Source organism: Paroedura picta, chromosome 9 (genome assembly GCF_049243985.1).
Source record: "Paroedura picta isolate Pp20150507F chromosome 9, Ppicta_v3.0, whole genome shotgun sequence".
NCBI classification, from domain to species: Eukaryota; Metazoa; Chordata; class Lepidosauria; order Squamata; family Gekkonidae; genus Paroedura; species Paroedura picta.
The window spans coordinates 6,908,041-6,935,441 of NC_135377.1; the positions used below are offsets into that span (position 1 = coordinate 6,908,041).

Sequence of the window (27,401 nt, forward strand, 5' to 3'; positions counted from 1 at the left end):
CATGTTTTAACCATTGTTGTAAACCACCCCAAGACGGCAGTACTGATAGGGGTGATCTAGAGATTTACTAATCAATCAATCAATCAATCATTGCTCATGAATGCCGGCAAGCTTTGTACAGCTGCTTTTGGAACTGTTTTTATGACCCTTTGATCAGTGTTTGCTTATAGTTCTCCAAATGGGGCAGAAGAGCTAAGAAGTTGGATAGGTTCATTTCCTCTGTATGCTTTCCATGTTTTCCTCTGTATGCTTTCTCTCAGCTGTTTTGCTGCTGTCTCTTTGTTGCTTACCCCAAATGTTGCAGTCAGGTACTTCCTTCCTTCGGGCTGTCTCCTCCTCTCCCCGCCTCGAGGAGGGGCTATGGCTCAGTGGCAGAGCATCTGCTTGGCAAGCAGAAGGCCCCAGGTTCAATCCCTGCCATCACCAGTGAAAGGATCTGGTGGCAGGAGATGGGAAAGACCTCTGTCAGAGACCCTGGAGAGCCGTTGTCAATCTGTGTTGACAATACTGACTTTGATGGACCGACAATCTGATTCAGTATGAGGTAGATTCCAGTGTTCATCTCTTCATAGGCTTTGTCTGACCTCCCTGAGGGCAAGATACCCCTTCAGCATCTCCATCCCAGCTCAGATAGACATCTAGAGTGCCTTTTTGTCCTTTCCTTCTAGCATTTCTACAGTACAGTTGCCAACTCCAGAAGAAGAGAGTCAATATTTGGATGAGAGGCCACCAAGAATAGAATGTCCATGGCTATAAAGCAGAGGCAAGCCATGGCAAAATACCTCCGAATTTCTCTTCCCTTGATGACCAGACAGGGGCAGCAACGTGAAGTCTCTTTCGACCCCCAACAATAAATTGGGGGTCAAACTAAAGCCCAGCTTCCGTCTGAGCCCAATCTGTGAGGATCAGGCGAGAGAATCCCATTCCAGGTTTTCACAGAAATCTGTCCACACCTTGTGTGTCTTGTGGGTACAACAATGGCCACAATTAATGCACTGCACTCACTTTGTTCTCATTATCTCGTGCACAGAACTCAAGGCAGGGTGGTGGTGGTGGAAACCAGCCAACCTATATGGATGACTCACAAGGCATTTTACTCCAGGTCAAATTCAGCTGAAGGAAGAAAAGGAACACTTCCTTTTCTTTGGCTCCCCAGAGCCTGTCATTCCGATTCAACCGAGCAGTGTGCGGTTTTACCTCAAATGTAACTTTGAATCCTAGGGAAAGAGCAGCATATTCATTTTTCAGACAATGTCATTGTTCACCTTTTCCTAAGGACACCTTCCACGGCAGATATGAGAGGAGTAGAGAATAAACAGTGTTGCTAGGGTATGCCTCACAATCAGGGATGGGGACATTGGGGGGGGGCATGATGTCACATGCACCATGACATCACTTCTGGGAGAACTTGGAAGTGATCTCATATCACTCTAGGAGTAACTGGAAACCTCTCTGGTCAAACCGCAAACCTTTTAAGGACATGATAAGTTAAGGTAGAGGATTAAAAATAAATTAGTGATATATTGAAAATATTTATTAGCCACCTTTCTACTTGAGCTCAAGGCAGCTCGCGCCAAAACACAATGAAATGCCCGCATTAAAAATTAATATAAAACCATTGGTAGACTGAAGAACTGAAATGACTCAAACACCATCTGTAACTGCTCCGTAGTATTAATAAAAGGCTAAGGATGGTAGGGGTGGGCCACGTCTGGGATGTGTAACGCAGTGGTCCCCAACCTTTTTATCACAGGGGACCAGTCAATGCTTGACAATTTTACTGAGGCCCAGGGGGGGGGTAGTCTTTTGCCGAGGGACGTCGCGGCCGCCGCCTGAGTCCCTGCTCCACTTGCTTTCCTGCCAGTGCCCCTGACTTCCTGCCACCCCTGGGGGGCGCTGCCAGCAGCAGCTGTGTAGTGCCATGCTGAGGGGGAGCCCCAGCCATGGTAGCCACCGGAGAATACCAAAGGTGAGCCATCAGCAGAGTGGCAGGGCAGTCCCCGAGGCAGCAGTCAGGGAGGAGGACAAGGAGGAGCCGCGGCCCGGTACCGACTGATCCACGGACTGGTACTGGTCCCCGGACCGGGGGTTGGGGACCACTGGTGTAATGGGCCCGATTGGCCCCTTGGCTCCGGACTGACAAGCGGAGACAAAATCGGCAGGCATGACGCGCGCCTACCGATTGGCCCCTTGCCGCAGCACTGATGAGTCAGGAGGCACAAAGTGTCTCCCGACCCGCCCCCCACCCCCACCTTCACTGCCTTCACCCTAATGGAGGCTGCCCTAACGCTGGCCCATGAAGCCTGCCGCTGGAGCCCGCCTGAACCTCAGGGAGCGGCCTGGCTGCTGGAGGCTTCCCGTGGCCCTGCGAGCACGCCCGATGCATTGGGGACATGCCGGGCCAGCTCCTAATGCAGCGCAAAGCCACCCGCTCGCAGAGGGAGCTGCCAGCCAGCTGAGGCTTCCCACGCTCCTGCCCGCATGCCCACCACGATGGGAACCCAGTAGCCCTGCTCCCAGCCCCATCCCCAGCCGCCTGCTTGACTGGGAGCGCCCGGGCTGCTCGAGCCTTCCCCAGCCCCTCGGACCAGCCTAATCTACTGGTGCTCAACCTTTTCAGTTCCTAATCTAGCCCAGAAGTGACATCACTCAGGATGACACTCTAGGAAACTCCCTGGTTCAGGAGGAAACTCTTCCTGGTAAACCATAGAAATTCGGGGAGATTCCTAGAGTGTTGCTCTAAGTGATGTCACTTCTGAGTCAGGTGCAATGCTTCCCCAGCCCTGCTTCAGATATCTCCCAGGGGTCGTGGCAGCTCTAGCAAAGCCTATGCTCTCCTGCTGGTGTAGGCCTATTCCCAGTCTACTAGGAAATTTCAGTATTTGAACCCATATTTTCACCAAGGGGCAAGACTTGAGTTGTGGAACCATTATTTTTTGGTGGGGAGGGGGGAGTTCTTTGTTGTTAGCGATGAACAAATATCTCCTATTTTGTTTATATTCATAAATGCATTCATATTCTTGACAGTGGTTTCAGTTCCCTTCTATTTTTTTGAGGTCTTTTAAAAAAATAGATTTGTTCATATTGTTGTATGGTTTTTTTATATGCAAGTTATATAATATTTATACACTGCATGTTTTTATATGCAGGATATACATATAAATGCTGATTTATTGATGCACAAAATCATATCGGTTATGCCTTTGTTTTCTGGGGAAAATGCAATGGAAGGAATTGGAAAATAGTGTGCAAAGAAGGAATCCTGTTTTCAATTCACATTTGAAAGCGGGCATGGATTGGAAGGGCAGGGATGAAGAACGGGAGTAATTCCTGTTTTTCATGGAATAAACTGGAACAAGGGAGTGCGAATACATATGGGGGGAATGCCCTACTGGCATAGCCCTCCACAGATGGGGCCTGGATATCTCCTGGAATGAACTCCAAGCTACAGAGATCAGCTCACCTGGAGAGAATACCTGCTTTCTCTACCTCCAACACTGCCCTATTCGTGGCCCTCTCCCAAATCTCCAGGAATTTCCCCAGCTGGAGTTGGCAACCTTAATGGCAACACGAGGTATCACAGAAAGGAGGCTGGATCTGGTGTTTGTGCTCTGCTAGCAGCAGTGGCCTTGTCCTGATGCATTTTAGGATATCTGCATCTGAAAAACAGCTGCAACCTGTAGAAAAGGATCCTTCTCCTGATATAAGATGCTTAGAATCATAAAATCATAGAGTTGGAAGGGACCTCCAGGTTCATCTAGGCCAACTCCCTGCAGAACTACTTGCCTCCCACAATCACCCCAGTTCCATGTCAAGAAGAAGAAGAAGAAGAAGAAGAAGAAGAAGAAGAAGAAGAAGAGTTGGTTCTTATGTGCCCAGATTATTCCCCCCACCCTCAACAAACAAACAAAAAAATCCAGAATCCCTGGTCAGTCTGGTCTGGGGGAAATTTCCCTTCTGACCCCAAAGTGGTGATCAGCATTTCCCTAGACATGCAGGAAACAGCCACAAGAGCCAAGCTCAGACACAATCCCTTCTGCCCACCCACTCACCATCTGCCTAAATTCACAGAATCGGCATTTCTATCAGAGGTCTATCTAGCCTCTGCTTTAAAACTTCCAAAGGAGGAGAACCCACCACCTCCCAAGGAAGCCTGTTCCACCGAGGAACCACTCTAACTCTCAGGAACATCTTCTGGATGTTAAGCTTGGAAGTATCTTGCTTCTTCTACCACTGAAAGCACTTCCGCTAGTGCAATGCATTCATTTGACCCCATGACCATCAACATCCCCCTCCTTATCCTCTGCTCCCGTCAGCTCCTGATCTCCTTGTCTGCAGTGTCTCCATTGTTGTTACCATTGGCTAATCAATTCTGATGTCACTGAGAATCCAGATTGTGTCTGTGTCACATCCTCTCTCACTGCCATTGGCTGAGCTGCTGTGAGGTCCCAGAGGGACACCAGCTAGACTCGAGAATTTGCTTCACTGCTTCACTGGCGGTCTTCAGGCAGCGGCTGGACAGATCCTTCTCCTAGATGCTTGAGGCTGATCCTGCATTGAGCAGGATCTGGACTGGACTGGACGGCCCAGATGGCCCCTTCCCACTCTGGGATTCTAGGATTCTGACTTAGGAATTAGTTGGATCTCTCCTGCTACCTTTGCGCCTCTCTTCTGGCGCAAAGACTTGCCAGCAGAAATATCCCACTGGCGGCTCTACCATTAGTGAAATGGAGCAGTAGGACTCTGAGCCAACCGCTTTTCTTTGTGGGAAATTAAACCATTGTCCCAAAGAACGGCTTCTCAGCTGGATGGCCTCTGTGATCTCGCCCCATTAAGCCATTCCTGTACTCTTAATTATAGGTGACCAAACTTTGGAGATAGAAGAACGGATGGCGGTAGTTATGCCTCAGAGGAAAGCACAGGTGTATTTTTAGCAAGGAGAAAGCAGAAGAGAGAGAAACCTGTTTGGCAGTCCAGAAGCGAGCGAGCCCAAAAGACAAAGGAGAGGTGGCGTAACCCGACAGGTGAGCTTGTGCTTTTACAAATATGCATTTTCGAGCTTTTATCCCCCAAAATGCGTTCCTTGCTAACGATTGCTCATTGCTCGTTTTAAAAGTTACCAGTCATTCCCAGGACTGTCTTTAATTTAAACCGCGTCCCACACGCAGGGGCCGATTGGGGCTTGGGGGCAATTTATTTTTAATGTATAAATTGTCTTCCAGAATTAAGTGTACTGTGATATTCATGAAAAAGGCATAGCCCGCCAACATGGGAGATACTGAGCTAAATAATATATTACAGCCCGTTCTCAAGGAAGCATTAATTCTGCTTCTACGTTTATTTCTTTAATACCTCTGTGGCTGGCATTAGCTATTTAAAAAATAAAAAGCCCTATGCAAACTTTATATATATATATATATATATATATATATATATATATATATATATATATATATATATATATATAGGTGCGTGCGGGGTGTGCATGGCAGAGAAAAGCATAACGCATTTAGGGAAACAAAATGAAATGATATTTCATCATGTGTGACAATTGGAATAAACCATTGGGGAGAGCAGTCCCACTTTCCGAAAAACTGGCAATGTGAAAACAACAAATAGGACAAATCTATAGCCGTTTGCAAAGATTTCCAATCTCTCTCCCCCGCGCTCCGCAGTCCTCGTCTCTTTTTCCCTGAGCCGCCAGCCAGATTCGCCTGCAAGCAAACAAACAAAAGAAATTCCTCCTGCATTTTTTATAAGGTATGCATTTCAAAAGACAAGAATGTCACGTGGAGTTTTTTTGTCTCTGACATTTCGGCTACATACCCAGGATCACAGGAAGCACACGGCGGGCACTGTTCTTCGCTGTTCCATATTGGCTGTGGTCAGAGAGTAGTAGTGGCGTTTTCCTGATGCATTCTGGGATATCTCCATGTTGTATTCTGTTATAAATGTCTGCAGCCTGGGACATATCAGGCAAGAGATGGATCGCATTTTGGACCCATTGGTCTGCAGTTCTAGGCAGCAAGTAGAGATGCCCCCTTGGCAGACACCCTAAATGGCTGTTTTCAGTTTGGTGACTCGTTTAGTTGTGCCTCCTTCAATGAAACGCGGCCTCATTTTGCTCCCGCAGTACTCCAGCAGATCGCACTTTGTGTTTGAAGACTCTGGAAAACTTACTGTTCACCATTGCTATTCTTCTGCACCTTTTAATTGTTCTTGTATTTAGTGTTCATAACTAGGAGAAGAAGAAAAGTTGGTTTTTATTCCCCACTTTTCTCCTCCACAAGGAGTCTCAAAGTGGCTCACAATCGCCTTCCCTTTCCTCTCCCCACAACAGACACCCTGTGAGGGAGGGGAGGCCGAGAGAGCCCTGAGATTACTGAAGAAGAAGAAGAGTTGGTTCTTAGATGCCGCTTTTCTCTACTCGAAGGAGTCTCAAAGTGGCTTACATTCACCTTCCCTTTCCTCTCCTCACAACAAACGCCCTGTGAGGTGGGTGAGGCTGAGAGAGCCCTGATATTACTGAAGAAGAAAAAGAGTTGGTTCTTAGATGCCACTTTTCTCTACCCGGAGGAGTCTCAAAGTGGCTTCCAATTGCCTTCCCTTTCCTCCCCCCACAACAGACACCCTGTGAAGGAGGTAAGCCAAATGCCCACAGACATAACAGGGGTATCCGAGGAAATATGTATACTTTGGAATTACTTTCTGCTTGAAAGCGAAACGAGGGGAAATTGGCACAAAAGTATTCTCAGAAAACCCGGGAAAACAGTGACCAGAGAGCAAACGGAGTGCTGAATGGTGGAAAATCTATGCAGAACAACAAAGAAAACGTGATGGACGTGTATGATGAAAGCAAGGGAAACACCATACTTAATAAGACCTCGTAAGAAAAGCAGACATTATATAAATACATTTTTACATTTAAAAAAAATCTTTATTCATGCTGATTCGTGTTTGTTTGAAGCAGCAGAACGAAGTTTGACTCCAGTGGCACCTTCAAGACCAACCAAGTTTTATAAACATTTATGTGCATGCACAATTCTTCAGATTCATACACGATGCATGCGCTTAAAAGCTTATAACCAAAATGAAGCTCAGTTGGTTTTAAAGGTGTCACTGGACTCAAACTTTGTTCTGTTTATCCCTACTAGCACTGGAGTAATTATTTTGCAGATTCTTCCACTTCCAAATTAGGAGTCTGCAAGGGACACAACTCACTTTTCAAGGCCATGGTATCTGAAAGAAATGTGCCGGCACTCTGTGGGAGAGGAGGTTACGGGCCACGAACCACAGCTTCAGTAAGTGTTGCTTGGCAAACTTCCAGCGCTGATCAAGACCCATTTACAGGGATCCATAAGCGCATTTCCTATTCCATGACCTTGACTTTGGCCGGAGATCTTCTCCAATGATAAATGACAGCCCCTGCTCTCTTTCCTTCCAAGTCAACAGACCCTTGATGGATGAGGCTGTGATGTCGGATCAATCCATCAGGCCATTCCTATTTTTAAATGCATTCGAACAAAATGGATGGACAACATGCTCAAGATCACCTGGCGGAGCGCTTCCTAGCACCTTCTGCCTGCTGAGAATCCACACTCTTTGGCTCATGCTGCAACTAAGTTTCACTAAGCAGAATCTTCCCTAGCAGAGTCAAAAAATAAAAATAAAAGATTAGCCAAGGTTTCCAGTCCTGGCCAGCCCTTGGAGCTATGTGCAAGCAAAAACAGAACACAATCCAAGATCTTGGGATCCTGCAGAAGACAGGTCAATGAAAGTGTTGACCCACTGCGCTGATATTATAATATCCCTGTATAGATCTATAATAGGGTTGCCAAACTCCAGGCAGCAGCTGGGGCTTTCTCAGTATTCTAACCAGTCTGCAGACGATCAAGATCAGTTCCCTTAGAGAAAAAGTCTATTTCGAAGAGTAGACATTATATCTTGTCGATGTTCCCTTCCCAAGGGCTTCCCTCTCCTGGATCCACCCCCAAAATCACCAGGTCTTTCGCCACCTGGAACTGGCAACCCTAATCTATGGTGCGGCTGACTCGATCCAAAGCTACTCTCTTTTAGGAAGCAAGACAACTGAGACATTCTTTATGACATGTGACTTCCTGTAATACCCTTGTCTGTGTTCCATGCTGAGTAGGTTCAGGGGTCTGGAAAGTCTATAGATCTATAGTTCTCTTAAGCTAGAAATGCAGTTTTATACATAGATACACAAATTTGGATTATACTGAATTGGAACAGTCGCCCATCAAGGTTAATATTGTCTGCTCAGACTGGCAGCAGCTGTTCAGGGTCTCATTCTGGGGTTGAGATGCTGAGAATTGAACCTGGGGCTTTCCGCATGTCGAGCAGATGCTCTATCACTGAGCCGCAGACAATCCCAGCCGTTGTTTTTGTCTGTCAAATGACAAACCTAGACCCTTGGTCAAGGACACCTGCATTAAAATAGTTTATCGCTCTCATTCTGATGAGCTTCGATCATTCTGATCAAGTCAATGAAACAGGGATGTCATTCCCCAAGTGGGACCTGGGGATCCTTTTGGAAGTATAATTCATCTCTAGACTAATGAGAACAGTTCCCTTGGAGAAAATGACTGCTTTAGAGGATGGACTCCATAGCATTATACTCTTGAGCTCCCTTCCCCCCATATCCCCCCACTCCTGGCTCCACCCCCAAAGTCTCCAGGTATTCCCCAACCCAGAGCTGGCGGCCCTATCAGTGAAACAGTAGTCGGAAATCCTATGTCCAGTCTTCGTAGGGTTTCCATGTCCAACCTGACCATCGGCAGAGGATGGGAGGTAGGGTTGCCAGATCCAGATTAGGAAATGTCCATAGATTTAGGGGTGGAGCTTGGGGAGGACAGGGACCTTAGTTGGGTACAACACACTCCTGATCTCTGTTGCCTGTAATTCCAGGGGATCCCCAGGTCGCCTCCTGGAGGCTGGCAGCTTTACATAGACTGCATCCTCCATTTTCTCCATGGGAACTGATCTCTGATGCCTAGAAATTAGTTATAATTCCAAGGGGTCCCCAGGTCCCACCTGGAGGCTGGCATCCCTAAGTCTTCAGCATCTCCAGCAGATGCTTCTTGCAGTACACACCAAGCTTCTTAGCTTTGATATGCAGCAATAAAAGCCATCTCTGCTTCCTCTAGCCTCACTCTCATTCTGTCTGTGGAAGACAAGGGACTCGTAAAAATATCCTCAAGCAAATTGGACAAGTTTTTTTGAAAGGAAAAACAGAATCTGTGCACCATAAAAATGTCCGAGTCGGTGCCAAGATTCCATATTAACAACCTCGGAGACCGGGAACCTCTCTTTGTTGTCGTAGAGGTTCAGGCCAAACAACAAACGGAAGTCTCCCAAAGGCCTGCCTCAGTCTCTTTTGGCCGAGAACACCTCCCACGCCTGAGGTCCAGCTCAAAGCAAAGATTTATGCCTCTTTGCCCAAGTAACATTAAACCACCAGGAAATATGTCTTCTTGATGCTGAAATGCAATGGCTCTCACACTGCTGATCCTCAGAAAAAAGTCTTTCCTCCACATAGCCGCATCTGTTGAGGAACCTTGGCCTGGTCACCATGGGCCCTGGAACACAGTTCTGAGGATCCTCTCTTGTTTTATTTTATGTAAGACACTGCATGGAGACTCCTCCCCATGCTGCTTGGGTAATGGGAGAAGCACAAGGTCTTCTGGGAGTAGACCACACCATAGGGAGGAGGAAGAGGAGGAGAAGGAAGAAGTAGTAGCAGTTGTTTTCATACCCCACTTCCCTTTATGCCACTACTTGTTGGAATGTGCAAGATCTGCAGTTTGCATAACTGACCAGAATATAAAGGGTGTCCTGCAGGGGGCATCAGAGGAGATTTATATTTAGCATAGATAGGATGGGAACTTCAACAATGTTTTTCAAATTAATTGCTGATTTCAAAAATTTAACTCGCCTATCTTTATCATGATACGTTGGAAATTTCACTGCTCAATTACTGTCTGTCTCTCTGTCCATCCAATAGGAAAATACCTAGAGTTTTGGGAAGGGCTGGAGCCCCTGGGTTGCTAACCTCGAGGTGGTGGCACCTGGAGATCTTCTACAATTGGTCTTCAGACAACTCAAATCAGATCTTCTGGAGAAAATGGCTGCTTTGGAAGCTGCACTCTAGGGCAGGGGTAGTCAACCTGGGGGCTCATGGGAATTGTAGTCCATGGACATCTGGAGGACCACAGGTTGACTACCCCTGCTCTAGGGCATTATACCCTGCTGCAGTCCCTCCCCCCAAACAGTCCTTGGGGAACAGGCATTACAGTATCTCCTTCAATGAGATGCCTCCCTTGGTCTTAACCTAGGAAGTGCCTCCTCCTGTCCTTGCTGGTCTCTCCTGCAGATACCATGCCCCCATACTTCTATGCTCATGATTCCACACTAGCTGGCCCACTGTAGTAGGGAAATTACCCTTTAGATTTTGCTTCTCTCTGTCCTTTTGACTTTAACGTGAACGTGGACTGGATGTAATGCGACGTTTCCCCTTTTTTGCAGTATATTTTTGGGAGGCGTATTTACTGCCCTCAGTGTCATGCTTCTTTGTTGTTGTTGTTGATAGTTGCGTAGTCGTGTCTGACCCATCGCGACCCCATGGACAATGATCCTCCAGGCCTTCCTCTCCTCTACCATTCCCCGGAGTCCATTCCTCAGAGTCCATCCAGCCGCCTCATTCTCTGTCGTCCCCTTCTTCTTTTGCCCTCAATCGCTCCCAGCATTAGGCTCTTCTCCAGGGAGTCCTTCCTTCTCATGAGGTGGCCAAAGTATTTGAGTTTCATCTTCAGGATCTGGCCTTCTAAAGAGCAGTCAAGGCTGATCTCCTCTAGGACTGACCAGTTTGTTCGCCTTGCAGTCCAAGGGACTCGCAAGAGTCATGCTTCTACAACTGGACAAACTCTGCTACACTCACCAAACATCCCAATAATTATACCCCACCCCATGTCCCCAGCCCCACCCTCCCTAGGCTCTGCCCCTGAATTTCCAGAAATTCCCCACCCCAGAGTTGGCACCCCTACACAGAGGTTGCTGCTCCTGTATCACAATGAGTTTTTCCGAACAATATTAGAGCGGAGATTTCTTATATAATGTATATCTCTGGGAATCTGGGTATACACAGGTAACGAATGTAATATAATTTTAATGAGAATTTCGTTTTATGGCGCAGGATACTCCAAGACATAACTTCTCATAATGTAATTACCTTTGATTAATCAGTGGGAATTATTAACTTCAGACAAAAGCTTGTGTTGTGGGTGATTTTCTCTCTCTCCCCCCCCCCCCCATTCTTCCTTGAATCTGTAATGAAACGGCTCTTATTAGTTTGAGACTCGAAGATGGCACAGATAGAATAGAAACATATAATGAAAACTGTTCTATGTTGGGCATTTGGCCGGAGAGGCTGATATTAAGGACGGAAGGAAAGAAGACTCAGATTCGGTCCGGATGATTCCGTCGAAAGTTTTACATTTTCAACCATTCTGGTTTGGGAAGACAGTCCAGACTGCAGGACACTTTTGCTCCAGTTTGGTGTAGTGGTTAGGAGTGCGGACTTCTAATCTGGCATGCCAGGTTCGATTCTGCACTCCCCCACATGCAGCCAGCTGGGTGACCTTGGGCTCGCCACAGCACTGAGAAAACTGTTCTGACCGAGCAGTGATATCAGGGCTCTCTCAGCCTCACCCACCCCACAGGGTGTCTGTTGTGGGGAGAGGAATGGGAAGGCGACTGTAAGCCGCTTTGAGCCTCCTTCGGGTAGGGAAAAGCGGCATATAAGAACCAACTCTTCTTCTTCTTCTCCGGCTGGAAGAAAATTGGTTATCTGGTTACTTCTCCTTTGGGGGTCTTGGTGCCATCTCTGATCAAAGACCTTCTTTCTTGTGGCCCCCCCTATAGGGATGGTGACTCTGGCCTGGAAAATGCCTGGAGATTTGATGGGTGGAGCTGGAGGAGGGCAGGGCTTTGGGAAGGGAGAGAGGGGTGGGGAGGAACCTCCGCAGAGTGTAATGCCACTATGAGAACGCTTGTCCCCTGGGGAGGGTAAAACTGCCCAACATCACTGGGTTCCTATAGGATATGGAGAGCTTGGCTGAGGCCAAGTCAAGTATTTCACAGGTTTTTACGGTCTTTCTGCAGAGTCTTCCTTGGTGGTCTCCCATCCAAGTCCATGGTCACCCCAGCAAGGGGCTTTGAAGACAAGTGAGAGGGGGTTGGCCATGGCCTCCCAAGTCCAGACTCCACCTTCAAACCTCCAGGTATTTCTAAATCCAGAGCTGGCAACTCTACCAATCTGTTCCACGTAGTATATTTCTGGTAAGTCCTTGGAGGCGGAGCACGTCTCATGGCTTAAGTGCCACTCAGAGCTTAACGCCCAGTCAGGGTGGCTGTCCCGCCCCCTCCTCCAACTGGCTTGACAGTCTGTCCAGTGGCCAGGCAATCCCCGTCTGTCCCCCGCCCCTGACCACCCCCCTCCTCCTTCCACTTCCCTCCGAGTCTCAGAGGCTGCAGATCCCTGCTGCAAGAGAGCTGCCCCTGTCGGTAAGTTCCCTGCCCGGAGGCCTCCAGCCTGCAGCCTTCCCATATCCTAGGGGGAGGGGGAGACCATCTGCAGAGGTCTTCGACCCCACCCGCCAATCTAGTGCCCATCATATTCCTGAATGCAACGGGCTTGGCCCCTTGTGTATCATGACTTACCTCTATATTGCCATTTTGCGGGGAGGACGGGAACCCCTTTATTAGCTGTTCACATCATTAAGTAAAGTGCTACAACAATGGAATAAATATCTTACTTCAAGAGGCACCACCGGACAAAGCATGTAAATTTAATCAACATGGGGTCAACAAACAGATGTTCAAGTTAAATAGAGATTGATTGCTGGTCCTAGTTGATATGCGGTTGTGGTTTCTTTGTGGAGCAAGCATGTGTGTGGTTAACAGGCAGGGGAAGAGACCCCTGATTTCTTTGGTAGGGGTGGGTGGGTGGCCCGAGATCACTGAACATAGTTGCAAAAAGCAATCTTGCAGTCATCTGGAGGGACCCTTTCCACTGCCCTGATCCAGAAGACACTCCGTGTAGGAAGGAGACAAAGAAGGGTGCCTCGTAAAAAGAATGGATTCAATTCCCCTCCCTTAAATTCTGTTAAAAATGACCGGGCTTCCCGGAATACAGGTGTTGAAGCAGACGGCTGGCTTCATAAATCCAGGCAGCCTTGGAAAATTAATGTTTTGTTTTAAGGAATGCTGGAGCATCACAGGTTATCGCCCTCTATCAACAGAGCGCGCATGAACATTATCTGGTGTCTACACGTGGAGAGAGGCACAATTAATTTCCCAGTCACTGTCCCAATGGAGACGAAAGGAGTGCCAATGAGGTGTAGCCCTTCACACTCCATAGGCTGGAGTTGCTTCCAAATAATCAATATTAATGCAGCGGAAGGACAGAAAAGCAGAGAGAGAGAGAGAGAGAGAGGTCTCCTACCCAGCTGATATATCAGGCCTAGCCACTACCACTCAGATTGTGAGATGTTCAGCTTTTGCTAGAGGTAATAGAGACAAAATGCGTTGTCAAGGAGAGCATTAGTATTGTTGCATTTCCCCCAAGTTAAGATTAATTCCATACTTCGTAGGCGGGAAACCAAGCCATGTAAGAGCTCTTTCTTTAAATGGATATCTTCTCAGGTCAAAGAGAAACCCAGGAAGGGTTAGATAGATGGATGGAGGATGAATCTATCTGTAGCCACTAGCCATGGTGACTGAAGGAAACATCCACATTCAGAGGCACTAATCCCAGAGCCAGGGGGCTGTGTTTTCCTAGCGAGAGACGTTCCGAGGTGGCTTGCCATTGGCTGTCTCTGGGTAGTAGTAGCAACCCTGAATGTCCTTGGTGGTCTCCCATCCCAGTGCTGACCAGAGCCAACCCTGCTTAGCTTCCTGAAGAAAATGTCAGCGTTCCCAAAAGTCTCCATCTTTGGAAGGCTGAAAAAGACTTCTTCTGCTTGCTCCTGGTCATGGGATTTGCCACTGCTTACTTCTCTCTCTCTAAGAGCCTCTTGTGGCTCAGAGTGGTAAGGCAGCCGTCTGAAAACTTTGTTCCATGAGGCTGGGAGTTCGATCCCAGCAGCCGGCTCAAGGTTGACTCAGCCTTCCATCCTTCTGAGGTTGGTAAAATGAGCACCCAGCTTGCTGGGGGGTAAACGGTCATGACTGGGGAAGGCACTGGCAAACCACCCCGTATTGAGTCTTCCATGAAAACGCTGGAGGGCGTCACCCCAAGGGTCAGACGTGACTCGGTGCTTGCACAGGGGATACCTTTACCTTTACTTCTCTCTCTCTCTCTCTTTCTCTTTTCCCATTGGTCTTTCTCCCCAGTGAGGACCCAAAGTGACTTTTACAAATGACTTTTACAAAGAAATGTGTTTTCCCCAGACTACAATACGGCCGCTGTGCAACAATGGAAAGAAGAAGTGTAGGCAAGTGTGTGTTTTGAATTTGCAGTAGGTCCAGCATCAGAAGTGGTGGTTGATGTTTTTGCATAGTGGGGGCACTGGGGATGTGCCTTGGGAGCCCAGGGAGAAGCAGTCCAGAAATGTTTGGGAACCACCGGCCAAAACTATCTGTGAGAAGGATCTGTCCAGCCGCTGCCTAAAGAACATCAGCGAGGGGGAGCTTGCAACCTCCTTCAGCAGCCAATTCTACTGCTGAACTACTTTGATTGTGAATTCCCCACCCCTCGATATCTAGCTGGTGCCATTCTACATGTAGTTCAAACCCATGACTGCAGGTCCTAACTGCTGCTGCCAACAGGAACTGCTCCCTGCCTTCCTCCAAGCAACAACCTTTCAAATGCTTCAAGAAAGCCATCATGACCCTCACTTCTCCAGGCTGAACATTCCCAAGCCTCCCAGCCTTTCCTCTTAGGGCTTGGTCCCCAGGTCCCAGATAATCCTCATCTCTCTTCCTTTGCACCCTCTCAGTTTTGTCCACATCCTTTTTGAAGTGAGGCCTCCAGAACGGAGCTCAGCTTAATTTTCGGGGGATGAATTTTCCATCACCGAATATTCGGTCTCTTCCCACATCCTTTTTGAAGTGAGGCCTCCAGAACGGAGCTCAGCTTAATTTTCGGGGGATGAATTTTCCATCACCGAATATTCGGTCTCTTCCCACATCCTTTTTGAAGTGAGGCCTCCAGAACGGAGCTCAGCTTAATTTTCGGGGGATGAATTTTCCATCACCGAATATTCGGTCTCTTCTCCTGAAGGGACTCTGCCCAGGGACTCTCCTCTCCTTACTGACGGATCATCTCTCACCTGACCACTGGAAAAGCTGACGTCATGAGTGCCCGTCGCTACCAGCTGTTGGCTTTCACCACTGCATGACTGTGCTCTTTCGTCAGTGGCATCGGAAAGCTTATCACCTTTCTCCCGAGCTGGTGTGTCATTTGGGCAGGTGCGGGCAAAGCTAAAAATAACTCAGAGAGGCGAGGACAGAGAGAAGCAGGTGGGATGAAAGGAACGGAAATAAATACGGGTACGGAGAGTTCCTGGGGTCGGTCCGATTGGCTTTATTGCTGGAGAGGAAAAAGGACATTCCCTTTCGAGTGCATCAAGTCTGTGAAACGGGTCATATTGAGTGTAAAGTTGGCTGGCTCCAAATTATAGAGCTCCACCAACCAAGTGACCATTTTGCCTGGGAATAGGCAGTATATAAAATTCAAAACCTAAAATAACACGGCATCTACAGTCAATGGTCTCTGCCAACTTTCCCTTTCCTGATTTGTAGCGCTTTCCACGCTTATCGATAATGCCGAGCTGGAAGCCGTGTTTCACCAATTCCATCAGTGCTGAAAGGGGGGAAAAATGGAAATTGATCTTGCAAAAATACAGTAGGAAATGGGGATTTAGCTGATCCTTTTCTTATCGTGCCTCCCGGCTTAAAATAAGAAAAGAATGCTTTATCCCTCTCAGGATTCTAGAAGGCAGATCCTATTCAAAGAATATAATAATAAAAAGTATCATCATAACTTGTTTGTAGTGGCTGTCTTCAAGTCTGCAATAATTCATCAATTCCGAGCAGAGTCGAAATGTTTCACTGCTAACATCTATTCGGTGTTATATAGAGACACCTATTTGTTTTGTTGTTGTTTACCAGCAGGTTTGAAATTTGGACAAGAAAATAACCAGCCTGGTATATTCTGCAGTGAGTCTGTTATTTCGTCAAGCTGTATCTTTTATGATATCTAAGTTGAAGCTGCAAGGTTCTTTCAGGGAAGGGTTTTGCCCTCAAGTTGCAGCTGATTTAGGGTGACCCTGTGAGGTTTTCAAGGCAAGAGATGAATGGAGACGGTTTTACCATTGCCTGTCTCTGGGTAGCAACCCTGGACTTCCTTCACGGACTCCCATATAAGTGCTAACCAGGGTCAACCCTGCTTAGTTTCCAAAATCTGACAACAATCACAGTTCTGGGCTTCCTTGATGGTCTCCCACTAACTAGCACTAAGCCTGCTAAGTTTCTGAGATCTGACAGTCACAATTCTGGACTTTGTTGACGGTCACCCATCCTAGAATTAACCAGGGCCAACCCTGATTAGCTTCCCAGATCTGACAAGGTTGGGCTAGCCTTGATTATCCAAGTCACAGTAGACCAGGCAGGGCAACTTAAAATCTTTAACTTGCAGGTTAAGAAGCAGTATTAAAATTTTATTGATCCAAGAACCCACAACATTTTGAGTAAAGGATTTATTCTGTATTGTTGAATGGAGATTGATCTCATTGTAGTAGGTGTGAAGAAATGCAATTTGGGGGTAGAGATCTGACCTGAGTAAAAACCATTACCAGGAGGTTTTTAAAGTGTTTCTTTCTGAGTCGGGAATCGGCAGGCAAGTCAATTCAATTACTTTCCAGCCTCGCCTGACCTACCTCTTAAGAAATGCTAATTGGTCCATATAGAGATAATAGGATGCTCCAGTCATCTCCTCTCCTCTTCCAAGCAGGAAAGAGATTTGGATGTATGAAAGACTAGAAGGACTTGAGGAAGAAACTTTGAGAAATTTCAGAAGCTCCTTTGACCTAGTCTGACCTGGTTAGTGGGTGGGGAAACAAGTAAGATAAAACTCCTGGAAGCAAGGAGGAAGGTCTTTTTTTCTGCTGAATCTATCAGAGCAGACAGAACTCTTAACTGAGGTCTAGAGGAAGCATGTGCTGGCTTACACCTGAGGGAGCCTTCAAGATAAACGAAACTCTGTAGAGATGTGTAACTTTCTAAGCTAAGGAACTTGCATTAAATCTAACAACAGATGGGGCAAGTTTAGAGGGAGGGAAGGATTGTATTTAACCCTTTTCTTTTGGATCCCTTGCTCAATCAGGTGCTGTGCTAAGAGTATACTTGCGAACATTTTCTTTTTAATAAATACTTTATAACTTTTGATCCTGGTAGCAGTCCTCTCTCGTATAGACCTCCACTATCTTGGACACGCTATTTAAGGAGGAGCACCAGGGGAAGGCAAATTTGGCAAGGCAGTAAACAGTCCCTGCGGTGACCAGGCCCTGGGCAGCAGGAGATACAGAGGCAAAGCCTCAAAACTTGAAAAGGAAACTGGGAGTCCTGACCCACTCAGTGGGCAATTCCTACAAAGGTGAGGTAGTGGTGGAAAGTTACCAGAAAGAGAGAAAAGCCTCTCAAGGTGATCTGAAAACCTCGGAGGGCATGGTGGAAAACTTCCTGCAGGCCAGAGCAGGCTTATTCCACCACAGTTGACAATATCAAACAGGGCTTCATATTTTGAGCCCAACAAAGTTTTGATGAAGGTATAAAGTTTCATGTGCATATTCTGCCGTGTGACGAAGTGTACGTGCACACGAAAGCTCATATGCTGAATAAAAACTTTCTTGGCCTTAAATGTGCCACTGGACTCAAATTTTGTTCTGCCGCTTCAGACCAACATGGTTACACCGCTGAATCTTCATGGTTTCATATTGCACATGCAATAAACCTGTGTGTTAGATTGTTCAGGTAGCAATTCATTATTTTGCTGTTCTCGCCCTTTAATACTGATTGTTTTAATTGTTGATCATTGATGCTCATTGGCATGTGTTGTGTATACCAACTGGGTCCCTTTGAACAGAAAGGAGAATATAAACATTTAAAATCTCTATTCATATATAAATAGATACATGCAGTGAGGTGGCATTAGAATGTCCTTAGCCGATATATTTTCAAGTACTGCCAGCGTGCTGTATCTGAAGAAGTACTTTCTCCCCCCCCCTTGCAGCAGTTCTGCTGTTAAAAAAAAAAAACTTTGTACAAGAAGAAAGCTTCCATTGTTCCTTCTTTAAATGCCTTACACAATATTCTTTGGTTATCTGTTCCCCGATTATCGCCAACCCAAATAAAAAGACGGTGGTTTTGCTTGTAGTGAAAATATATATAGCAAAACAAAAACAAAGATCACTCCGAATGCAATGTCAAAAGCACAGGGAAAGGAAGGGAGGGGGGAAACAAAGACAATTTTGCCCCAAGGACCGGATTAAGTTGCTGGTACAGTGCGTGTTTTCATTCCCAGAAGTCTTTCAAATAAACCTGTATAGCTGTTTATTATTCCCCTTCTTTCTGGGCATGACTTTCAAACTATCATTAAAGGCAAAGTGCTGGGAATATTCTTTGGGAAACATCTTCAGCGACAGCATTCAGCTTGTCATAAGAGCATAAGAAAAAGCCCTGCTGAATCGGATGGAGTGGCCCCGGAAAGGGACAGGGGGTTAGGGTTGTCAGACCCTGAATGGGAAAGTGCTGAAGATTTGGGGATGGAGCCTGGGAAGGACTGGGACTATTGTGTCTAGGGTTGTGCGCAGTGGCATCCAAATCCGCACCTGCATGTGTGTGCAGAGTTAAGCACTGGTGCCCGTACCTCCTCTCTCTCCCTGCGGTGCTGCGCTGGCTGCATCTGCCTGGGATGGCTGATTCATACACCACTGCACACAACCCTACTGAGGACCGAACTCTAAGGTCCAAGGCAGGATCATAACCCTGCGTTAAACCAGACCATGCATGGTTGGATCCTGGCTGCTAAATCAAGTCAATTGAGAGCCAGTTTAGCGTAGTGGTTAGGAGTGCGGACTTCTAATCTGGCATGCCAGGTTCGATTCTTCACTCCCCCACATGCAACCAGCTGGGAGACCTTGGGCTCGCCACAGCACTGCTAAAACTGTTCTGACCTTGCAGTGATATCAGTGCTCTCTCAGCCTCACCCACCCCACAGGGTGTCTGTTGTGGGGAGAGGAAAGGGAAGGCGACTGTAAGCCGCTTTGAGCCTCCTTCAGGTAGGGAAAAGCGGCATATAAGAACCAACTCTTTCTTCTTCTTCAGTTTGAATGGAAACTTACCAATAGTATGTACTGGTCGGAAGAGACATTGTGTTGCGTTGTATATAAATTAGGGGTTTGGGTGGGGTTTCCAGTTCAGTTTCTGCCTCTTTATATCTAGAGTAAGGGTCACAATAAAGAGCTGAAATAAACTCTGAGTATCCAGGGCCCATTCTGCACACGTTGGATAATGCACTTTCAATGTATTTAAGGCAGCCGGCATGCTGTCTGAAGTCCTGACCATGAGGCTGGGAGTTCTATCCCAGCAGCCGGTTCAAGGTTGACTCAGCCTTCCATCCTTCCGAGGTCGGTAAAATGAGTACCCAGCTTGCTGGGGGGTAAACGGTAATGACTGGGGAAGGCACTGGCAAACCACCCCGTATTGAGTCTGCCATGAAAACGCTGGAGGGCGTCACCCCAAGGGTCAGACATAACTCGGCGCTTGCACAGGGGATACCTTTACCTTTACCTTTTATCCTGTTCTACACAGGAAAATCCCGCTGCAAAAGCACTTTCAAAGTGCATTATCCAAATGTGTGCAGAATAGACCCAGGTCTCTAAACCTATGGATTTCACAGGGACTTCAGTTGGGTATAATGCAATAATAGCCACCCTCCCAAACAGCCAGAGAATTATTTTTTTTTTGTTATCTGGAGATGAGCAGCAGTTCCAGGGGACCCCTGGGGCCACATGGAAGCTGGACAAAACTATGTTTATCCTATAGAGCAGCCTTTCTCAATTTTTTATCATTGAGAAACCTGTTGAAACATTCTTCAGGTTTCAAAAACCCTGAGAAGTGGTGCAATTGTGCAGAATATGGTTGGGGGCCCCTCCTCTTCCAAACATGGCCAGGAGCATCACTGGCCATTTTGAGGGGGGGCATGTTGACCATATCTCTATATTTAGTCACATCATCGGATCAATTTTTCAAAAATTAACTCCTATTCATTTTATTTACTTACTTACTTACTTGGATTTTTATACCGCCCATTCTTTACAGCTTCCAGACCCTTCCAGACCTGTCAAGAAACCCCAAGGTTTCACAAACCCATGGTTGAGGAAGCCTGCCATAGAGTTTTGCCAAAATGCCAGCATACCAGGAATTGCTAGTGATTCATTGACATCACTTCTGGTCTGCACAGGAAGTGACATCAGCACACCTCTAGCAATGTTACATAGGAAGCCCCCACCCCCTGCTGGTTGCCTCGCAACCCTACATACTCTTCAATGATTGGCTATATAAAATGTTCATTTTATAGCTTGTAATAAGTCCGTGGATTCAGTAAGCTACAGACCCAGTTTTTGAAAACAATAGTTCTTTATTTAATCAACTCCAACTCCAACAATGAACAGATAAACCAGGCAGATACACAACTTATCTACATTTGAGGCAGCCTGCCAAGAGCTCTAATTGGCCCTTAATGGAGGAGCCTGGTTGGCCCTTAACTGGGCCCCTGGATTGGTCCATGGTTAGAGTCTATTCAGATTCGGATTGGTTGGCCTTCAAGCCATCATTTGCATGTTGTACGGAATGTCCACATACATAACAGCTTGGTGTAGTGGTCAAGAGTGAAGGATTTTAATCTAGCAAGCTGGGTTTGATTCCTTGCTCCTCCACATGCAGCCAGCGAGGTGACCTTAAGCTCATCACAGTTGTTCTGACCAAGTGGTAATATCAGGGCTCTCTCAGCCCCACCAACCTCACAGGGTGTCTGTTGTGGGGAGATGAAAGGGAAGGCAACTATAAGCCGCTTTGAGACTCCTTCGAGTAGAGAAAAGCAACATATAAGCACCAACTCTGCTTCTTCTTCAGTAGTATCAGGGCTCTCTCATCCCACCTCCCTCACAGGCTGTCTGTTGTGAGGAGAGGAAAGGGAAGGCGACTGTAAGCCACTTTTAGACTCCTTCTGGGAGAGCAAAATGGCATATAAAAACCAATTCTTCTTCTTCTTCTTCCTCTAGCCTCCAAGAAGCTTGAACTAGGATGCAATCCCAGAATCCTTAGCAGCAAAACCCTGTGACACCACGCTTCGGGGTGAGAGATAATGCACAGCCTGCTCTAACAACGCAAAGGGCCTGGCTTCTTCCACACACAGGGCGCCCCAGCCTTCTCCAAAGCAGCTCAGCAGAATGACAGAATGGCGTGATCTCTCCGCATCGTGTCATCCTGCCAGCTGTGCTTTGTCTCCGTTCAAAGCATGCTCTGCAAACGCCTCCTAACGAACGCCGGGCAGGTAGTTCGCGAAAAGCCAGCCGGTAGACGCAGAGACCGCAACCCGTGCTATTGAGCTATCCTAATATTTCCAGGCGAATCAAAGCACGCGGCTATAACAAAGTCTGCAGGGTTTCCGATGGAGGGGAGGTGACGGAGCAGAGGAGCTGCCATCGCAAGGCCAAACGGATACACTTCGGCCCGGTTTTGCATTTGCCATTAGAGAGGCCTCCCCGTCTTCTCCCGCTCTCATTTATGTCAGCAACAGAGGACACAACCAGCTATTTTCAGCTGCCGAGGAACATAAAGAAGAGACGTACAACAGGCGTGCTGAGAAGCATTCTCTGCTGGGGCCCTCCGTTGGCTGGCTGCTGCTTTATAAAGATATAGAATTTGGGGGGCTGCCGTAATAAAGCGGATCCGCGTCAGGCCTTAATGCTGTTGTTTGTCTCCTTTATGACCTGTTGAGATGTAAGCGATGGGGGGAAAGGGCTCCATTAAATTCCGGTGACGGCGGCTCAGGGTGGGGCGGGGAGGGGAGGGGGGGTGGCATGGGAGGGAAGGAGAAGTGGAACCTGCAGAGCTATAAATATTCCCTTCCAGGCTGCATCAAGGAAAGTCAGTCGATTGTTGCTTCGGAGAACCGAAGGGCCGCCCAACCAGACGTGGAGTTCATCTAGTCTCGCTCGGTGAAAAAGACTCCTTGGTGCAGAGATTGTCGATGGGAGGTCAGCACCACCATTGTCCTTCCGTATAATTCCATGGTGGCCGATTCTGGGTTGGGACCAGCCTGGAATTCTTCAGGGGTGAGGGACAGAGACAAGAGAGGGGGGTTTGCAGAAGGCAGGGATCTCATAACTACTGTTATGCATAGATTCAAATGAGTAGCCGTGTTGGTCTGAAGTAGCACAACAAAATCAGAGTCCAGGAGCACCTGTAAGACCAACAAAGATTTATTCAAGGCGTGAGCTTTCGAGTGCAAGCACTCTTCCTCAGACTATGAACTGGCTATCATGACAGTGGGAATATATAAGCAAAAGTTAATCCTGTTACATTCGTAGACTGTGTCACAGCACCCACACACAGCCACATGATAACTCCCTGCCAAACCAGGTGCTACTGGACTCTGATTTTATTGTGCTACTTCAGACCAACACGGCTACTCATTTGTAAGTACAGAAGCACCTTTCAGATCAACAAAAATTTATTCAAGATGTGAGCTTTTGAGTGCAAGCACTCTTCCTCGGACTATGAACCGGCCATCATGACAGTGGGAATATATAAACAAAAGTTAATCCTGTTACATTAGTAAACTGTGTCACACATCCAAATACAGCCATATGGTAGTTCTTTGCTGAACCAGCCAATCAGACCCCTCGAATTCAGTTGTAGTTCACAAAAACATATAGGAGAAATAAAGCTGTCAATGCCAGTGATCAATGGCTTCCAGCCCGCCATTTACTGCTGGTCCCATCTGTCTCCATACTAGTATGCATGTAGTCCAATGTGGTGCTACTCATGAAAATGAAGGATAGTAATTCACCGTGTCAGGGACTGCCTGACTGTCAGGGCTCCTGGAGGGTGGTTTGACTGTATGTAAGCTTATCCTATGTTCAATGTTTGATGTTTCTGGCTGGAGCTGGAGCTGGAGTGAATAAAGTGCTGATGGCTTTCAGAGAGCTGTGTTTGTGTCTACCAAGCCTAATAAATACCATAGAGTCTACCCTACAAAGCAGCCATTTTCTCCAGATCATTTCCGCACTGGGAACTTCACTGCCCCAGCTCCCTTGTGGGAGCACAAATCCGGGGTGGACGAGGTGCACCAGGCCAATTGCTCCCCCGTCCAGGAGCAGGAAGAAGCAGGGCAACCAGCCCAGACTCAAACTCCAGCCTGCAGCCTGGTGTGAAGTCTCCAGTGCAGAAATGGTCAGGGGAACTGATCTCTGTCGTGTGGTCATATGGAAAAACAAGAGCTCCCCAGGTCCCACCTAGAAACTGTTATTGGGAGATTTGGTTTATATATCAGTGTTTTGCCCAGAAGCATGACTCTGAGTGCAGTAGCTAATCTCCCAAGAAATATCTTGCAAAAAAAAGGGTATGCCTACATTTATTCAAGTCAATCCAGTTCCTATTTGGGTTGGTGTCCAAAGGAGAGAGAGAAACCTAATCCAAAGAGTGCTTTCCCTTTCACCAACGGCCAGCTCATCTGGCATCATCATCATATGAGATTTATAAACCGCCCCTCCATAAACTCTCTCAACCACCTTCAAAGGCTGGGCAAGGAATCTCGGAAAACAGCCTTAAGGTGTAATGCCATGGTACACCTGTCCGTGAAGCCTTGTTGAGGTTCCGATAATCAAGAAACCAACTGAGCCTAAATCTCCTGGGCAAAACTGGAGACACTGCACTGGAGAAACCTGGAGACATCTGAATTTCCCATTAATTGTTATGGCCCTTGCCTAAGGGTCTTGTAACTACATTCCTGCTATTGTTTAAAAAATCATTTCCCATTGTTAAGGTCTACATTGCCTGCTTTCATTCAGAAGCCATGTTTATGCACACCAACTGCAAGGATTACGCATCTTGCCTTCTGAAAGGTAGCATCGAAGGAGCAGGAAGTCTCCAAACAGCCAATCAGGACACTGGAGGAGAGTATTTGAAAAAATCCAGGAAGTTCGTCTTCTAACTATGCTAAATACACATCTCCTCCACTGCCCCCTGCAGGACATTCTTTGTATGCTGTTGAATCCTGCACACCACGAATCTTGCATATTCCAACACCGGGGACTTCACAGCAGGAAAACTGGCCCTCGGCCTGTTTCATCAACAATGCCGTAATGACATCACTTCTGGCATGCTAGAAGAGATGTCATCATGTTGCTGGCGACACAGGGATGCTCTGGCATTTGGACAAAAACTCTATGGTCAAAATGCCTTGCCCCCAGGTCACGGTCTTCCACCCACAGATGAAGACTTATCAGTTTTGTTTTCAACTTCCTCTGTGATCCTCATTGATCCTCTGTCCCACTCACGCCTCTTCATCTATGTGTGTACATGTTTGTGTACTGTCACGTTGTTTTTCTTGTTTTGTATGTATGCATTTCAAAGCTCGTTGAAATATTTCGACTCTTGTCCGCCTTGGGGTGCAATGGTGATGGAAAAGCGTTTCAAGGGAAAGGAAAATAGATAAACGCATCCCAAATGCCCCGTCTCCACACTGGGAAAGGGACCAGCCCCAAAACCTAGACAGAAATTCAAACAAGGGGAAATTTGAACGTGTCCCAATGGACAGCAAGCTTTAATTTGGGGGGTAGGCTACCAATTTTAATCCAGAAATACCAATGCTCCTGTAAACGGTATTCTTTGTTTCTGTTTTAAGAAGGGGGCGGGTGAGTATTGTTATTTGGATCCATTCATGCAGAAAGCCCCGGGTATATTCTTGAGTCAGTTGCCAGGCAATTAATGCACCTTTGGATGGCAGGCAGGCAGGCAGGAAATGGCCGGACAGGAGAGTAGAGAGTAAACCTGTTGGCTGGTGGAGAGCCGAATAAAAAGAAAGCATGCCAGAGTACTAAATCCTGAAATAGGTTTACCGCTCTGCTGTATTCTGCTACCCCTGACATTGTAGCCTGCCGTTTTCAGCCAGGCGCCAAGGTATAATTTAAACCTGAGAATCAAAGCTGTCAGCATTTCACGGCTCTAGAGATGGTGGGGAAAGAAAGGGGATTTCTAAAATAGTTTCCATCCTTTCCTCCTCTAACTTTTTCTCCTCCCAAAGTGAAAGACACATTTGGAAATTGGACTTCTTGCTTTTACTGTTCGGTTTTTTTTTAAGAGAGGAGTGTGGGCTTTTGGCCTGGCTGGAAATGATGCAGGTTGGACAGATGTGTCATTCACTGCCTTTTCAAGGATAGATGTCCTAATCCTTGTCAGATAAGGGAGCAACATATGCATATAGACTAATTCACTCAGGAGACTTAGCTAAAGCGGCCAGATAGTGTAAAACCTCTTAATGACAGTATTAGCCAGGGGTAGTCAAACTGCGGCCCTCCAGATGTCCATGGACTACAATTCCCATGAGCCCCTGCCAGCCTTTGCTGGCAGGGGCTCATGGGAATTGTAGTCCATGGACATCTGGAGGGCCACAGTTTGACTACCCCTGGTATTAGCTATCCCTTCTGACAGCTGATACACCTTTAGAGAACTCCTTTCTAGCACCAACATCAGAAGCGTCCTAGTGACTGTATTGCCTATCCGTTTTGACTATTGCTACAGCTTTAGAGAACTCCATAATCCTTCCGCTGTTGCAAATTACCAGGCCACTAAGTACTGGGCAACATCTAGGTAGGGTCTGTGGTTCAGTGATAGGGCATCTGTCTGGCATGCAGAAGATCTCAGGTTCAATCCCCAGCATCTCCAGTTGAAGATCAGGCAGTTGATATGAAAGACCTCTGTCTGAAACCCTGAAGAGCTGCTGGCCACCTGAGTAGCCAATATTGACTTTGTTGAACCAAAAGATTGATCCAATATAAAGCAGCTCCATGTGTGTTTTACTGGCAGTAGAAGAGAGGTCTATGGTGGCGTTGCAGCTTTTAAACTTGTCTCTCGGAGTGTCCCTTTAATGTGAGTTTCAGCCACCAGGTGATGTCATAACAGACAATGTTATTTAAATCCATGCCATGAAAATCCTCAGCTGTCCACTTTTCATCTTGTGGTCAGTTGGAAACCCTAGGGCCAAAGTGTCACAACACAGATCTTTAACACTTAGCATCTTTAACACTTATCATCATCATCAGTAATAATATTTGTGCAGAGGCCTCCTGGGTGGAGCCTATCCAGCCTCTGCTGTGTGCATCCTGATTGGTCCATCCCTGCTCGCCCCCACCTCCAACAAAACCAGTTGCACCAATCTCCACCTGGATGCCACGGGGTAAGGTGGTTAGCCTGTTCACACCAGCCCTCCCCTTTGCCCCGGGAAGCCTCATCATGACTGAGAAGGGCTCCTGTTGGCCTGGAGAAGGGCTGGTGTGGCTTTCTTGGCCATAGTGAAGATTCCTGGAGTGGGAGGTGGCCAAGAACTCAAATGCAGCCCTCCCCGCCTCCGGAGGCCTCGATGAACCTTTTCAGGGTGGTGGGGGGAGACACGGAGCCCCCACAGCTGCTGGGGCTTGCAGAGCCTTCGTCACACCTTTTCAGGGTGGTGGACCTTCGGCTGAGTGCAGGCACCTCATCCCACAGGTTTCTGCATCCCGCAACGGAAAGAATCTGCCATACCCAGAGGAAGCAAAGCTTTTCGTTTTCGATGAATAAGCGTGCAGCTGGCCGATGCTTAGATTGCAGTGTTTCGATCCTGTCCTCTAGCCCAAGGTCCTTCAGTTTTGTACCAGTGCAAGGTGTGTGTGCAGTATATGCAGTCGATCCCACCGGGAGTGTTTGCAGAGACTGAGATGTACATTTAGACCCGTCTCGAAAGTGTTGGACAACTTTTATTTACAGGGGCTCTCTCCCTACTTATCATTTCAGAAGCATCCTCCTGACAGAGCCGGCACCTGGGCACCAAATACCTTTCTGTGTTTGCACCATCAAACCTGGGCAGAGAGCGGAAAACATGCAAAGAAAGCAGCCGGCCGTCCAGCCCACGTAAAGCACGACGAACCTCATGGCTGTGTGCCAGCTGCCTTCCACCAGTGTGACCTTGATTGCCGTCCTGTTGTCACCGTCTAGCTGATGGATAGGATGCCTTTGAGGGTGACTTTACTACAGTGGCCTCCCAGGCAAAGTCAAGGGAC

At 47.2% G+C, this 27,401-nt stretch overlaps 1 long non-coding RNA gene across 2 annotated transcripts; it reads left to right on the forward strand.

Annotated features, from left to right (window-relative positions):
* Nucleotides 1-4,618: 4,618 nt before the first annotated feature.
* On the forward strand, nucleotides 4,619-22,002 carry LOC143844180 (uncharacterized). 2 transcript variants are annotated; one of them, XR_013233832.1, is made up of 3 exons: nucleotides 4,619-5,024; nucleotides 12,181-12,357; nucleotides 21,363-22,002. It is a non-coding gene; the product is annotated as an uncharacterized LOC143844180 (long non-coding RNA). The 2 variants fall into 2 exon arrangements; XR_013233833.1 differs by having other exon boundaries at nucleotides 12,181-12,299.
* The last annotated feature ends 5,399 nt before the right edge of the window (nucleotides 22,003-27,401 follow it).